This window comes from Rhinatrema bivittatum, chromosome 5, assembly GCF_901001135.1.
Source record: "Rhinatrema bivittatum chromosome 5, aRhiBiv1.1, whole genome shotgun sequence".
Taxonomy (NCBI): Eukaryota; Metazoa; Chordata; class Amphibia; order Gymnophiona; family Rhinatrematidae; genus Rhinatrema; species Rhinatrema bivittatum.
The window spans coordinates 129,996,435-130,010,457 of NC_042619.1; the positions used below are offsets into that span (position 1 = coordinate 129,996,435).

General features: G+C 40.8%; 1 protein-coding gene across 6 annotated transcripts in view; it reads left to right on the forward strand.

Moving 5' to 3' along the window:
• The window catches only part of ENOX1 (ecto-NOX disulfide-thiol exchanger 1), an 838,273-nt gene that overhangs the window by 78,812 nt on the left and 745,438 nt on the right, over positions 1–14,023 (forward strand). The window lies entirely within an intron of this gene.

A 14,023-nucleotide genomic window follows, 5' to 3' on the forward strand; every position in this document is an offset into this window, starting at 1 on the left:
CCTTTTTAGAGAGCTTACAATCTAAGTGGATACCTGAGGCAGCAGGAGATAAAATGACTTGCTCAAGGTCTTGATGAGTATTGCTGGGGGTGGGAAAATAGGTTTGAACCCTCAGGGGGTAATTTTCAAAAAAGGAGTTAGCGCATAAATGTAACTACTATTGTAGCAATTTTCAAAAGCCATTTACTCAAGTAAAGTGCACTTATGCAAGCAAATCCTATGCATAATTCAATGGCATACATTGTAGCAATTTTTAAAAGCCCACTTACTCAAGTAAAATACATATACTTGAGTAAAACCCAGTTTTACTGGAATAAATGCTTTCTAAAAAACCAGGCCCTTAGTTCCTGTGGTTCACAGCCCATTGCTCTAAGCATTAGGCCACTTCTCCTCCTCCTCCTCCAGAATAATTTAAAGTTAGCAAAAGTGTCATGAGCAATGGACCTGTGTCTGCAGTGCTGTGGGTTCAAGCTCTGTGAGGCTGCAGCACTTCAGAATCGAGGTGCGTGTCTTGGTTCATAAAGGTGTGACTCTTGGCATTGTAAGTGCAGCTGTGCACAAAACGACGATGGTTAAAAGTGTGTCAGTAAAGAGATTGCTGGTTAAAAAAAAAAAATCTTCATGAATTGACAATCCTGGTTTTCGAATTAGGAAATTTTGCATTTACTTTACTTATTCCTTTACTGATATTTCTTAATCACGTCTGTGACCCATTTGAAGTGATGTACAAATAATAACAAGCAGATATATAATACAGAAAAACATCCGTAAGACTAGTATTTATTTTTATTAGAAGGTTTCAGGGGGAGGGAAGGTGGTACGGGTGGGGTTAGTCATCATGACATTGTACCAACAGTGAAGGTCCTTCTGACATCTTTTAGGGCCACTAACAAAAGAAGGGTGCAGCACCTAAGAAGCCTGGAGAGAGAGAGAGATTTAGCTTTCTCCATAGGATAGAGGCTTACTTTTTATACAGGGAGAGTAGTGCAGCTGTAAAATATGCTTCCATTTGTCCTGGCTTCAACTGCTAAACAGGTTGTTTTTAGAGAAGTTTGGTTGAGTCTCTGTAGGTCAAAAAAAAGTCAAGAGAATATGATGATGCACCTTGGTTTTCCCTGCTTCCTGAAAGATGCACATTGAGGTTACGAAGGCAGGTCTTTCTCTGGGAGAATGAATGGGCAAGGACAGCGGTTTTTCTTTTGCATTTCTCTCTTCCATTTCTTTTGGGTTGTGAATTGGTAAAACAACTATTGTTGGCAGGCAATAACAATTTATAGGTGTTACTTTAAAACAAAACCCAAACAAAAGCAGACAGGATAAATATAGATTGTGCTTGATGTGGAGGAAATATTAGGCAGGAAAACGTTGAATTTTACCTCTCAGTTTTCAGAAGCCATTTCAGAGCTCTCATGTACCATACATACAAAGTAGTTTCTTAACGTGACCACCACAAGCGTCATTTGAAAAACTTGGATTTGCAGATCTAGGAAGACTTTGACAAACAGTAATGGGTTTGCTGTTTTCTTGGGAAATGCAGCTAACACTTGCATCCATTCAGTTTAAAAAAAAAAAAATGACAGACAAAAATAGAAGAGAAAACATCATTCCTAATTTTAAATGAATGAATTGTTCTAACTCATCAGTACAAGCTGTTAATGTGAATATCACGGATGCTTATTTATAATATTTCTCTTGCATGGTTTAGTATTCATTTTGAAAAATTTTTTTTCTGTGCATTCTATTAATGTTTTAGTTTATTTTGGTTTATATTTCGCCTGTCCTGTGTCCTCAAGGTGGATCACAACAATAAAATCATTCATAAAGCATCTGTCTTCTTCTCCATTTTCCAACCCAGTCCTCGGGACACACCTAGCCAGTCAGGTGTTGGGGGTATTCAAAGTGGGTTTGCATGAGAGAGAACTGAACTGAATGAAGTGCCTCCGTTGTATGCAGATTTACCTAATCCTGGGACTGGCTTGAGAACCTTGGATTTAGACGGTGCTTTAAAAGCCTGGTGGTAATGACATTACAGGACTAGAAGTTTTGGGGGCATTCTTCACGGTGTGTATTTTGGGACAAAGTCTGTGGGGTACTTTATACCTGTGGGCTTTGCCCCATTTTCAAAGCAAACGTATGTGTGCTCTTTGATTGGAAACTCGCCATGGGTAGAAAGTTCCCATGGCCATCTGCACCTGACTTTTCCTGCAAATACTTTTTTTTTTTTTTCATGGAAAATAATGTGTAGATTTGAAAACGCAACCTCTGCGGATTATGTGCCTCTCCCCACCAAAACATGCTCCCTGGGAATGCTTCTTCTTAATGTGGCTGAGTAGCTGCAAGTTCTTCTACAATGCGTGGCCTTTTAGCCACATTGCGGAGGGCTGTTTTCAGATGGCTTATTTACACCCGTAAATGGCTTAAGAAATTGTCCTCTTTACATCAGGTATTCTCGGAGCCTGAGGCCTCTGACATTTCTGGGTCACATTTAGCGAAGCTCTCCTAGGAGAAGCCTGTGCGGCGGCTGCTTTTTTGCTTGGTATTTCTTCTGTCAATGTAAGTGTCAGGTGGGTCGCTTCTCCCCTATTTGTTTCTGATCTTCCTTTCTCTTTCTGACTATGCCTACTCTGGCCCTCTTCAGCCAACCTTTTGGCCATGCAGTACTTTTAAATAGCTGCTGGGGTAGTCCTTTTTTTTTTTTTAAATAATTTATAAAGTTTTTGGGCCTATGCATAGATGAATGACAATGTATAAGTACAAAATACCAAGAAGAGTTTCTTACATCCTGATCCAACATGACACATTATTCTGCTATGAATGAAAAATTTCCAAATGAAGTTTAGATGTGGAGTGCAACATATGCTCTGTGGCAATGATTAATCACAAAGATGAGTTTGTTGTAGGGGAGCGGCAAACGTATGCGTGTTCGGGATCATTAAAACAGCAACGTTTTGCATGCAGCTCATGTTCTGTCAGTAACTACATGTGGGTATTGATTAGTGGTAGGATTATTGGTATTGTAAAGATAATCAGAAGGTTTATAACAGCCCCTTAAAATGGTTGAATGCCTAATGCTGCAAAAATAGTATCGATCCCTGAAAAATATTTTCCATGTAAGACATCAAAGCGTGCTTCTTTCCAATAAAGGGAGTCTTTCTTTTTTTTTTTTCTTTTTTTCTTTCTTAAAGGAGTCTTGAAAATCTACAAGAATAGCAATGCTTACAGTAGGCATCATTGTCCATACTAGAATGCAGAGTGATGATTTGTAAGATACTGCTTCATATGTGAACGTGGGTTTTTTGATTCACAGATTAAGGTCTAGGCTAGATGCATACATTAGATTGTGGGATGATGGGTGGCAGGCACATCAGTAGGTGAAAGCACTTCTATAGTGCTACCTTTTGGCCTGATCAGAGAACTGCTTTAGAACCATTTGATTGGGCTTCCGCTGAGGGAAAGATGTAGTCTTTACAGATGTAAAGGCATTTGACCCAGAGTGAAGAGAACAATGTTAAGATTCACTTTCTCAGTAGATATTAGAGTTGGGGAAAAAAAAGTCTTATGTTGGAATATAGGATAAGAAATCCACAAAAAGAATTGTTACAGTGAGCTTGATTTCCCTCCCCCCCCCCCTATGTTTTTGGGCTCCAGAGTGCAAATATCTAATGCTGTTTGGGTTTTGCCAAATAGGAACTGTGGCAAAAGGGGATAGTCAGGAGGTATCTGGACTGGTCAAAAAGATATTCAACATGGTTCAAAAATAGATGTTTGGGATGTGCAGAAGAAAAAGCCACCATAAGCACAAAGATAGGCACTAGCTTCATTGATGCCTGAGGACCCCTAATATCATATCTGCTTCTTGCGTCACCTCTTCAGTCTACATTGTACACAAGGAGCTTAATACTTTTGCATAAATAATTACCCTCCAATGTCTTACATAAGAATATAAGAAAACTGCCATACTGGATCAGACCAAGGGTCCATCAAGCCCAGCATCCTGTTTCCAACAGAGGCCAATCCAGGCTACAAGTACCTGGCAAGGGACTTTGTCAAACGCCTTCTGAAAATCCAAATATACTATATCTACCGGCTCACCTTTATCCACATGTTTATTAACCCTTTCAAAAACAATGAAGCAGATTTGTGAGGCAAGACTTCCCTTGGGTAAATCCATGTTGACTGTGTTCCATTAAATCATGTCTTTCTATATGCTCTGTGATTTTGATCTTTAGAATAGTTTCCACTATTTTTCCAGACACTGAGGTCAGGCTCACTGGTCTATATTTTCCTGGATCACCCCGGAGCCCTTTTTAAATATTAGCTCATAGATAGCAGTACACACTCTAGATATGCATGGCTTAACTACATAGCTCATAGAATCCCTGTACTTAAAGGACTTCCTATAGAATTATCCGTACAAAAGCACACATTCCGGACAGCGAAACTAATCAATGCACCGTCGGAATATCATTAGATTGCTACAGTTTGGCAACATTGCTGGATGTAAACGTGTCCAACTCTGACACATCCATCCCAGCACACATTATTCTGTCTTTCAGTCACGTGTCTATTCTTACTTCTACTCCATACTCATCACTTCGCACACAATTGCACTGCTAGGAAATGACATCATACATAGTAAAAATAACATATTTATTCAAGATTGTATTAAATTAAAAAAAAAATGTTTTTCTTTTCCTCTTCTGAGATTGGTGTTCTGCTCTTGGCACTAACCCTGTTCTTCCTGTCTCTGGATGAATGGAAGGGGGAGCTGAATTCCTCTCCTCTTGTGCTGTCTTGAGCTGGTCTTCCTGCCAGAGAACCAGCTCATCATGGTGGGGCTGAAGCAGAAAAAAAGGGCCATTAAAAACATCCTCAACAGATTTCTGTCACAATGTTCCACATCCAAAAGGGCCATGAAACCCATGCTTTGGTACAGCACAGAGCATGCATGCACCTACTGGTTTAAAACCTAGGATGGACGAGTTAACCCCCTTTACACACAGAGCTGCACAGTCAGACTCAACAGTACAAAAGCTATAACGTAACAGGAGGAAGGAAAAGTGCTGTGGGAAGAGCTTGAGAGAGTAACACATATAAAGAAGCAATATCGGGCTACACCGAGCTAAGGAAAAGCTTCCTGGAAGAGAAGCGTCTTCAACTCTTTTGTAAACTGTTTCAAATCAGTGAATAAATCTAAGGTGTTGAGGAGGAGGAGTTCCATAGGGCTGGGCCTGCCACTCAAAAGGCCCGATCCCTAGGCTTAGTTAAGTGACCGAACTTAGCTGAGAGTATTTCCAGTAAACCTTTATTGGCAAAGCAAAGAGAGCGAGAAGGCTTATAAATTCTTAAAGCTGCATTAAACCAAGGAATCTCAGAATTATTAACTATCTTGTGTACTAGAGACGGAGTTTTGAATTTGATTCTCCTTGCTATTGGGAGCCAATGCAGGGCAGCCAAGATCAGAGTGATGTGTTCAAATCTAGATGTTCCAGAAAGGATCCGGGCGGCTGTGTTTTGTACGAGCTGGAGTGCTTGCAGAGCGTTAGCAGGCAAGCCTAGAAAAAAGGAGTTACAGTAACTGATGGAAGGGAAAATTTATGCTTGTAGCATAGAATGAAAGTCCTCTGGTCTTGAGGTTTCAGCTTGTGCAGTATCCTTAATTTCAGGAATGCAGCTGAAACCAAGCTTTTAATGTGAAAGCACATTGAAAAGAGGCATTTACTATTACTCCTAAGTTTCTGGCCTGGGATTTAATAGGTACTGAATGACCAGATGGTATGTCTGCTTTAGGGTATCTACACAGACTGACTCTGTTTTTTCAATATTTAAGACCAGCCTGTCATAAAAAAGCCACTTTTTGATGGAAGACAAGCAGAGTGTTAAAAATTGAAAAGTTAAAGGCAAAAATATGACTGGGAAGAAGAACTAGATCATCTGCGTACATCTTATATGAAACACCTAGGGTCACTAGAAGCTTGCAAAGAGGGTTAGATAGAATATTAAAAACTGCAGCCGACAGTGCTGAACCCTGTGGTACACCAGTTTCTATTTGTTGCCATGATGAGAAATTTGTTTCCCGCCTCAGCCACTTGTGAAATCAAAATGCTGTGATTGACAGTATCAAATGCAGCGATGAATGATAACAGAATGTAACTCATTCTGGAATCAAAACTGTGCTGTATTTTATCAGAGCTGGATAAGAGTAGTGCCTCTGTGCTGAAATTTCTTTCTGAAGCCATATTGCTGACAATCTACAATAGAGTGAGAAGCTAAAAATCAGTTATTGTTTTAACACCACAGGTTTCAATTATTTTTGCAAGAAATGGCAAGGTAGAAATAGGCCGATTAATTAGTGAGAATAGTGGATCAAGATTAGGTTTTTTCAGTAATGGGTGGACTGCTGCTTTTTAAGCACTTGAGAAGCTGCCCTTCAAGCAGAGATGTGTTTATAGTGATGCAATCACTGGGACATATCTTCCTTAAGGCCTCGAAAAGTACAGTTGGACATGGATTTAAAAAACAAGATGATTGATTCAGCTTCGAGATGACCTGGAGAACCTCAGAAACAGTGATGGGCGAGAAGGATTCCCAAGCACTAACTCATTATGTGAGTGTGATTTAAGTAAGTCTGACTGAAAACTAGTGCTCAAACATGTCATCTTGTTATAAAAGAAGTCAGCAAATGCTTGGGGCATATCAGATCGAGAGGAGAGAGAGGAATTCCTCGTTAGGGTTAGCTCTAGACGAGCCTATCTAGTTCCTCACAGTTCAGAATAATTCCTTGAGGGTTGTTCAGAGCACCTTGAACTCTATTGTAAATATGCGTGCTTGGCCTCATTCAGCCATACTCGATATAAGCTCAAAGCCTTCTGCTGATACGTATCATAATTATATGTAACAGGTGAATGATGCCATTTCTGCTCCAATCTGTGAAGATTCCCTTTGGCTGATCTCAAATCATGAGTGAGCTATGGCATAGCATGTTTTCTTCTGAATCGTGATTTGTTTTATAAGGAACTAGTTGTTCGGTCAACAAGAGAAAGAGGGGTGTTAAAATATTCCACTGACTGGCACACATCCAAAACCGTAAACACTGCTGAAATAAGTTTAGACTGAATTTGCAACCCTTATCAGGATCAATTTGACCACATTTCCAAACAACTTGTAGGGATATATTACAGCATTTCAGGATTTCTGTTCCTGTATACAGTTCAAGCTCCTCTTCCGCGCTTACACAATGCCTTCATTCTGCAGCACCTCACTATTTCTCCTCATCTCTACACCCCTCAACATGCACTCCACTCATCAGAAAAGTCACGTCTATCTTTCTACTACCAATTCCTGACTGTGCTTTCCACCTGGCTGCAGAATTTGCTTGGAATAGTATTCCTGACCTGGGACATTATGTTCCCTCTCTTGCCATATTTAAATCCCCATTTAAAGATCACCTTTTCAGACTGCTTTTTAAATCTTAGGCCTGATTTTCTGTTTTTAGCCTCATTAACTTTCTTTTCTGTTTTAAACCATTGTCTTGCTTTATGAAATGCCCCAAGTCTCTTGTCCCTGTATGTTTGCCTTATTAGATTGTAAGATCTATTTAGCAGGGACTATCATTTTGTGTGCTGTTTGTATAGCACTGTGTATGTCGTGTACCTCTATTGAAAATGTTAAGTACTAGTAGTTAGTAATAAGAGAGAAAAATCAAAGGATATCAAGTAATGGTCAGGCTATGGAACTTTCTCCAGAATAAAATTCACAGTGAATATTTTGCAGGATTGTAGAAAAGAAGATCCAGGGTGTGACCATATTTCTACGTAGGCTACTGAATCTGCTGAGACCCATCCTAAGGCTGTCATTGCATCGAGCAAGAGTTCCGAGGAAATGAATAATGGGGGTACATCCATGTGCAGGTTCTTCCAGATGTTGCTGGTGTCAGTGGAGAGACTTATATACAAAAACACATAATGAGTCTCATGCATGTTGTAATGGGTTTAGTAAGGTATTGTGGCATTGGATTGAAAGGGCTAGCTTAAACCCTTCCATAATAAGGGTTTATTTGGCTTCTTTGTGATGCACAGGACCTCTTTTGAGTCTTTTTCCCAAAACATATAGAAGCTGCATATTTTGTTCAGCTGTGGTGATGAATATATTTTTTGCTGGAGATATTTCCGCGATGCCAGTGGGAGTGAAGTGAGCATTATGTCTTTTTAGCTGATCTGTGAAATGTTTTATAGGAAATGTATCGGAGAGGTGCCTGTACATGTTTCAATGTTCATAGGTTCTCAGGGTTCAAGCTCTTCAATTCGAAAAGCTCCCTTCTGTAAGTGTAGTAGCACAGCCAAAGCTAGCTGCTGGGGCGAAAAAGTAATTAAAGAAATGTAAATAATCTCCAAGGTTCTCATTCCTTGTGAAACTAATTTCATATCTTATCCTCAGTGTGAATTAGATGCTTAAAATAAACCTCTGCTCAATCAAGACGCCTGCATACTGTGTTTTCTGAAGTGTGCTTCAGTGCTATTGAAAGTTTTTCTAGCATGCAGGCAGATTAGAAAGTTATTTTCATTGAACTGGCTCTTTCTTTTAAGAGGTACATTTTGGCAACCAGGCTACAGTAATCTTGCTGTGGAAATGAGGAGCCTTTCACGGTAGCCACTAAGCAGAAGGTGGGGACAATCTTCACATCATAACTTGTAATAAGGCAACTGTTTTCATCAGTTCTCCAGGAACATTAAAGCTGCAGAGTTTTTTTTAAATATTCTATGGATTTCTTTTACTGTAAAGAAAATACATTTTCTTGGCTTTGTGTTTAATTGTGTGCTGCAGTTCAGAAGAGCTTTTGCAGTACTTCTGCACATATTATAGCAAACCACAGGTGACGCACATAGAACAGCCAGTCTGTTTCACCACATGGCTTCAGGGTTTGGATTTTCCCATCCCAGCAACTTTATCTGCAGAATGGCTCTATTCTACCAGGATTTGTTGGATGATTATTATTTTATTTGGTTTCAATTTAATGGAGTTAGTCTAACTTGGAGACGGGATAATGTGTGCCAGCATTTCCCAGCCCTCTTTAGGAAGCACACCTTTCCTGGTCGGGTTTTCAGTATATCTGTAATGAGTATGCTCCCAATAAATTTGTATGCATTGGACGCGCTTGGGACATGCAAATCGATATTCATTGTGGCAATCCTAAAAACCAACTGGTTATGTCTCCAGGAGAGGGTTTGGAAACACTGTTGTATGCTATCTTTACAAACATTTCTAGTTTTCATTTATGGTCCAGTAGAATACAGAAGGCAAATTGAATGAGTTGGGCTGTGGGTTAAACTTTCTTAATGTACCTTGGATGGGATTAATCAGTATAATAGATGTCTGTGAGGATTATCAGTTGCAGGCACGCTTTAAACCTGATTTGCAATAGCAATCCCTATGCAAGGGAACAGGAACACAAGATTATTTATTCTTCTCCTCCCAAAATTACTACTACTAACATTTACACAGTGCAGGGGTAGCCAATTCTGGTCCTTGAGAGCCACACAGGCCAGATTTTCAGGACATCCACAATGAACAACATGCATGAGATAAATTGTATGCCACTGCCTTCATTGAATGCAAATCTGTGTCATGCATATTCATTGTGGATTTCCTGAAAACGAGGCCTGTCTGTGGCTCTCGAGAGCTGGAGATGTCCACCTCTGATATAGTGCTGCAAAGGTGTGTGCAGCAGTGTGTACACACACACCACACACACACACACACACACACACCAAGTCATGACCAGAAAAGAGGAATAATTGTTTTGGGAGAGAAGCAGGGATAAGTTTAAAGTCTCAAAGGTAGGTTAATAGAGTTTAATTGAAGACAGGGACCACTTTGCCTACTTGGTTAAATATGTAAGAAATTGTTTGTTTTTTGGGGGCACAGATTCAGTCGATAGAAGAACAGGAATAGGGTGGGTGGGTGAGGGGTAGGGTATCAAGAAATAACTAGCACAGATTAGTTTGAAAGACTGCATCAGGTGGACTGTATGGCAAGAGACACCTGAAGACATAAATTTATGTCAGAATCATCTTTTTGTTTTCTTTCTTATCTGAAAAGCAAGTAGTTTAAGCCCTAATATCGCTAACCAGTATGATGTTTCTAGATTGTTGCAGTGTAGGCAGATAGTAATAAGGAGATACCAGAGGACATTAGATAGTAGGGATGTGAATCATTTTATAACTAATTGAAATATCGTACGATATTTCTTAAGTCGTTATATTTCGGGTAAATCGTGAAACGAACACTTTTTCCCCCAAATTTTCGTGAAAATTGATTTTTGGGTTAGTGCGCGCTAATGGGAGTTAGCGCGCACTAACAAAAAGCCGTTTATTTTTGTTATTTTTTGTTAGTGCGCGCTAGCTCCCATTAGTGCGCACTAAGCCGAAAATTTTTTTTTACTAAAAAAAAAAAAAAAGCCAATCCGCGGGAAAATGAAATTTTCCCACGGCCACACAAATCTGAAAGCGCAAACAATCGGGCACCCGATGCACATCCCTATTAGATAGTGTATGAGTTAAACAGAGCCCATAATATAGTAGTAATTACAGTAATTAGAGCCTGTAGTTGGAAGTGGCTTTAAGGAAGGAAGCAAATGACAAATTCAGCTTCGGTTTTGAACGAATTTTATATCCTTGTCCTTGTGCTGTGGAAGCATAAACAGCAAAGCCAGATTTATTAAAGAATAAACACATGGTCTTAGACTGGTTGGGATATGAAGAATGGGAGTGTAGAAGGGAACATGACAGCAGGAAACGAGGAGGAGAGGAAATTCATTTGCAATTTTAGACCATCCTTTGAAATGGTAGCTGTTCAACACTTAAAAAAAAAAAAATATATATATATATATAGTAAACAATCTGCTGTTGCTTCTTCTAGGAAAGAGTGGAAAAGTGCTCTCTCAGTCCCAGAATCTCTACCTGTCACAGGACTATGGAAGGAGATTGCTCATTTGGAATGTCTTAACTCAAGACTTATTGAAAATCTTGATTCTTCCAGGAGCAAACTGTTTCTCTTATTTGTGACAAATGTGTCCATCACAGGAAAGCTGAAATTTGGGGAAAATGCCACCAAGAGAAATAACTTGTAATTTGTTAATTTTCTTAAAACCGACTAGATTTGCTGTGTCAGTAATGTTTACGTTAGTACTTATGTAAGGCACTTTAATATTCCAGAAGAAGCCTTTCACTGGTTACAAGGATTATAGGATCTCCCCACTGTCCGTAGAGTGATTAACACAAGCAACCGAAGCAGATGGTCAAGTATCAAGGATAGACTAGACCTTATTTGTTTTTCTCCAGCCTTCTCAGGAGGACGTGGTGGCTAAATCCTTGTTGATGATTTGCTTTGCACTGGAATCGGATCAGAACTGCTTCATGAATGTGTGGGGGCAGGGGCGGATTGTGGGGAAATAGTGGCCTGGGGGATTTTTTCTCCATACTGGCCCATGGGTACCCAATTACACATACAAGATAATTTACATATATAATTTACATATATATGCACCCACCCCTTAAAACATTAAAAAAAAGCTACCCGGCATGTACATGCTATAAAATCCATGGGCCGCGCCCCATCTAACATTTATAAAATATTTCAGTACGTACTTTCATTCAACAAGAAACCTGTTGTGCTGCTGCTTATGTGCTCACTTAGGAGGTAATTTTCAAAGGAGTTACATGTGTATATGTAACATACTAATTTAGAAATTTTCAAAAGTTCATTTATGCACTTTCAGTGCACTTACGCATCTAAGAAGCTATTGATTATTCTTCCTCCCCATCTGGACTCCACCCAGACCTCTAGCACTCCTAGTTAAGGCTGAAGCACAGAGAATGGGGGACCTACGACACATTTTAAACAGTTTTAAAAAATAAGATTATCAAATAATTAATATTTCATATAAAATGTATAAAAATTTCCCAAACACCAATAAAATATTTCAAAACAGCAGACAGTAACCAACAATTAAAAATAATAAAGATTTAAAAATCCCCCATTCTTAATAAATAACATGTTTCAGAACCTTTTCTTTGATTCCAAAAGCTCAGAGATGGTCAGGAGTGAGGGATGTGCACAGACTTTCTCCTCTTGCTCTCACATACCACACATTTAACACATCCACACTGTCTCTGGAACTCACTGACACACACACAGTCACACACGCTCATTGACTCACACGCACAGGCAGTCACATACGCTCACTTGACTGACACTGTCTCACCTGCTAACACACAAATATTCAGTCTCACACACATGTTCTCAGTGTCACACACAGTCACACACGCTCATTGACTCATACGCACAGGCAGTCACATACGCTCACTGACTGACACTGTCTCACCTGCTAACACACAAATATTCAGTCTCACACACATGTTCAGACACACACAGTCACACACGCTCATTGACTCACACGCACAGGCAGTCACATACGCTCACTGACTGACACTGTCTCACCTGCTAACACACAAATATTCAGTCTCACACACATGTTCTCAGTGTCACACACAGTCACACACGCTCATTGACTCACACGCACAGGCAGTCACATACGCTCACTGACTGACACTGTCTCACCTGCTAACACACAAATATTCAGTCTCACACACATGTTCTCAGTGTCACACATGCTTACTCACACAGTCACACACGCTCATTGACTCATACGCACAGGCAGTCACATACGCTCACTGACTGACACTGTCTCACCTGCTAACACACAAATATTCAGTCTCACACACATGTTCTCAGTGTCACACACAGTCACACACGCTCATTGACTCACACGCACAGGCAGTCACATACGCTCACTGACTGACACTGTCTCACCTGCTAACACACAAATATTCAGCCACACACACAATGTTCCTCAGTGTCACACACAGTCACACACGCTCATTGACTCACACGCACAGGCAGTCACATACGCTCACTTGACTGACACTGTCTCACCTGCTACCACACAAATATTCAGTCTCACACACATGTTCTCAGTGTCACCACATGCTTACTCACAACAGTCACACACGCTCAATTGACTCATACGCACAGGCAGTCACATACGCTCACTGACTGACACTGTCTCACCTGCTAACACACAATATTCAGTCTCACACACATGTTCTCAGTGTCACACACAGTCACACCACGCTCATTGACTCACACGCCACAGGCAGTCACATACGCTCACTGACTGACACTGTTCACCTGCTAACACACAAATATTCAGTCTCACACACATGTTTCAGACACACACAGTCACACACGCTCATTGACTCATACGCACAGGCAGTCACATACGCTCACTGACTGACCACTGTCTCACCTGCTAACACACAAATATTCAGTCTCACACACATGTTCTCAGTGTCACACATGCTTACTCACACAGTTCACATACACTCACATACTGCTCTCTCCTCATCCCCCAAAAATGCAGAAGCAATAGCAGCAGCCTATTAACTTTAAAAACTGGGGGGGTTTTTTTGGTTTTGTTTTTTTTTACTCATATTGGTGGTTTAGGGGTGATACAAACAAAGCCCTGGATTAACAGGTTCCTGGGGGGCTGACTGCCTGTTGCTGCGGAGGAGGAAGGCTGTGAGCCTCCATATTTGTTTTTTTGTTTTTTGTTTTTGTCGTGGTCCAAGGAGTAAGGGACCCGCAGCAGAGGATCAGAAGTTCTTGCAGCATGGAGCCAGCTGTAAGCCAGCAGTGGGGAGGCCTAGTGCCCGCCTCCCGAAGGGAGAGAGACAACCTGAGCTGACAAGGGGAGTGCCTACCATAGTTTTCAGGCCTCCATGGTGAAGATGGGGGGCGGGCCTCTAGCCGGACATAGTCGCAACCCTGCCTCCTCAGACCTTGCAGCTTTCTTCCTCGACCCTGGGCTGCACAACCCCGCCGACGCAGCCTCGGCTCTTCTCCTTGTGCCGTGAAAGCCCCCGCTGACACAGCAGCATGCGCCGCCCTCCTTAGCGAGAGCTAA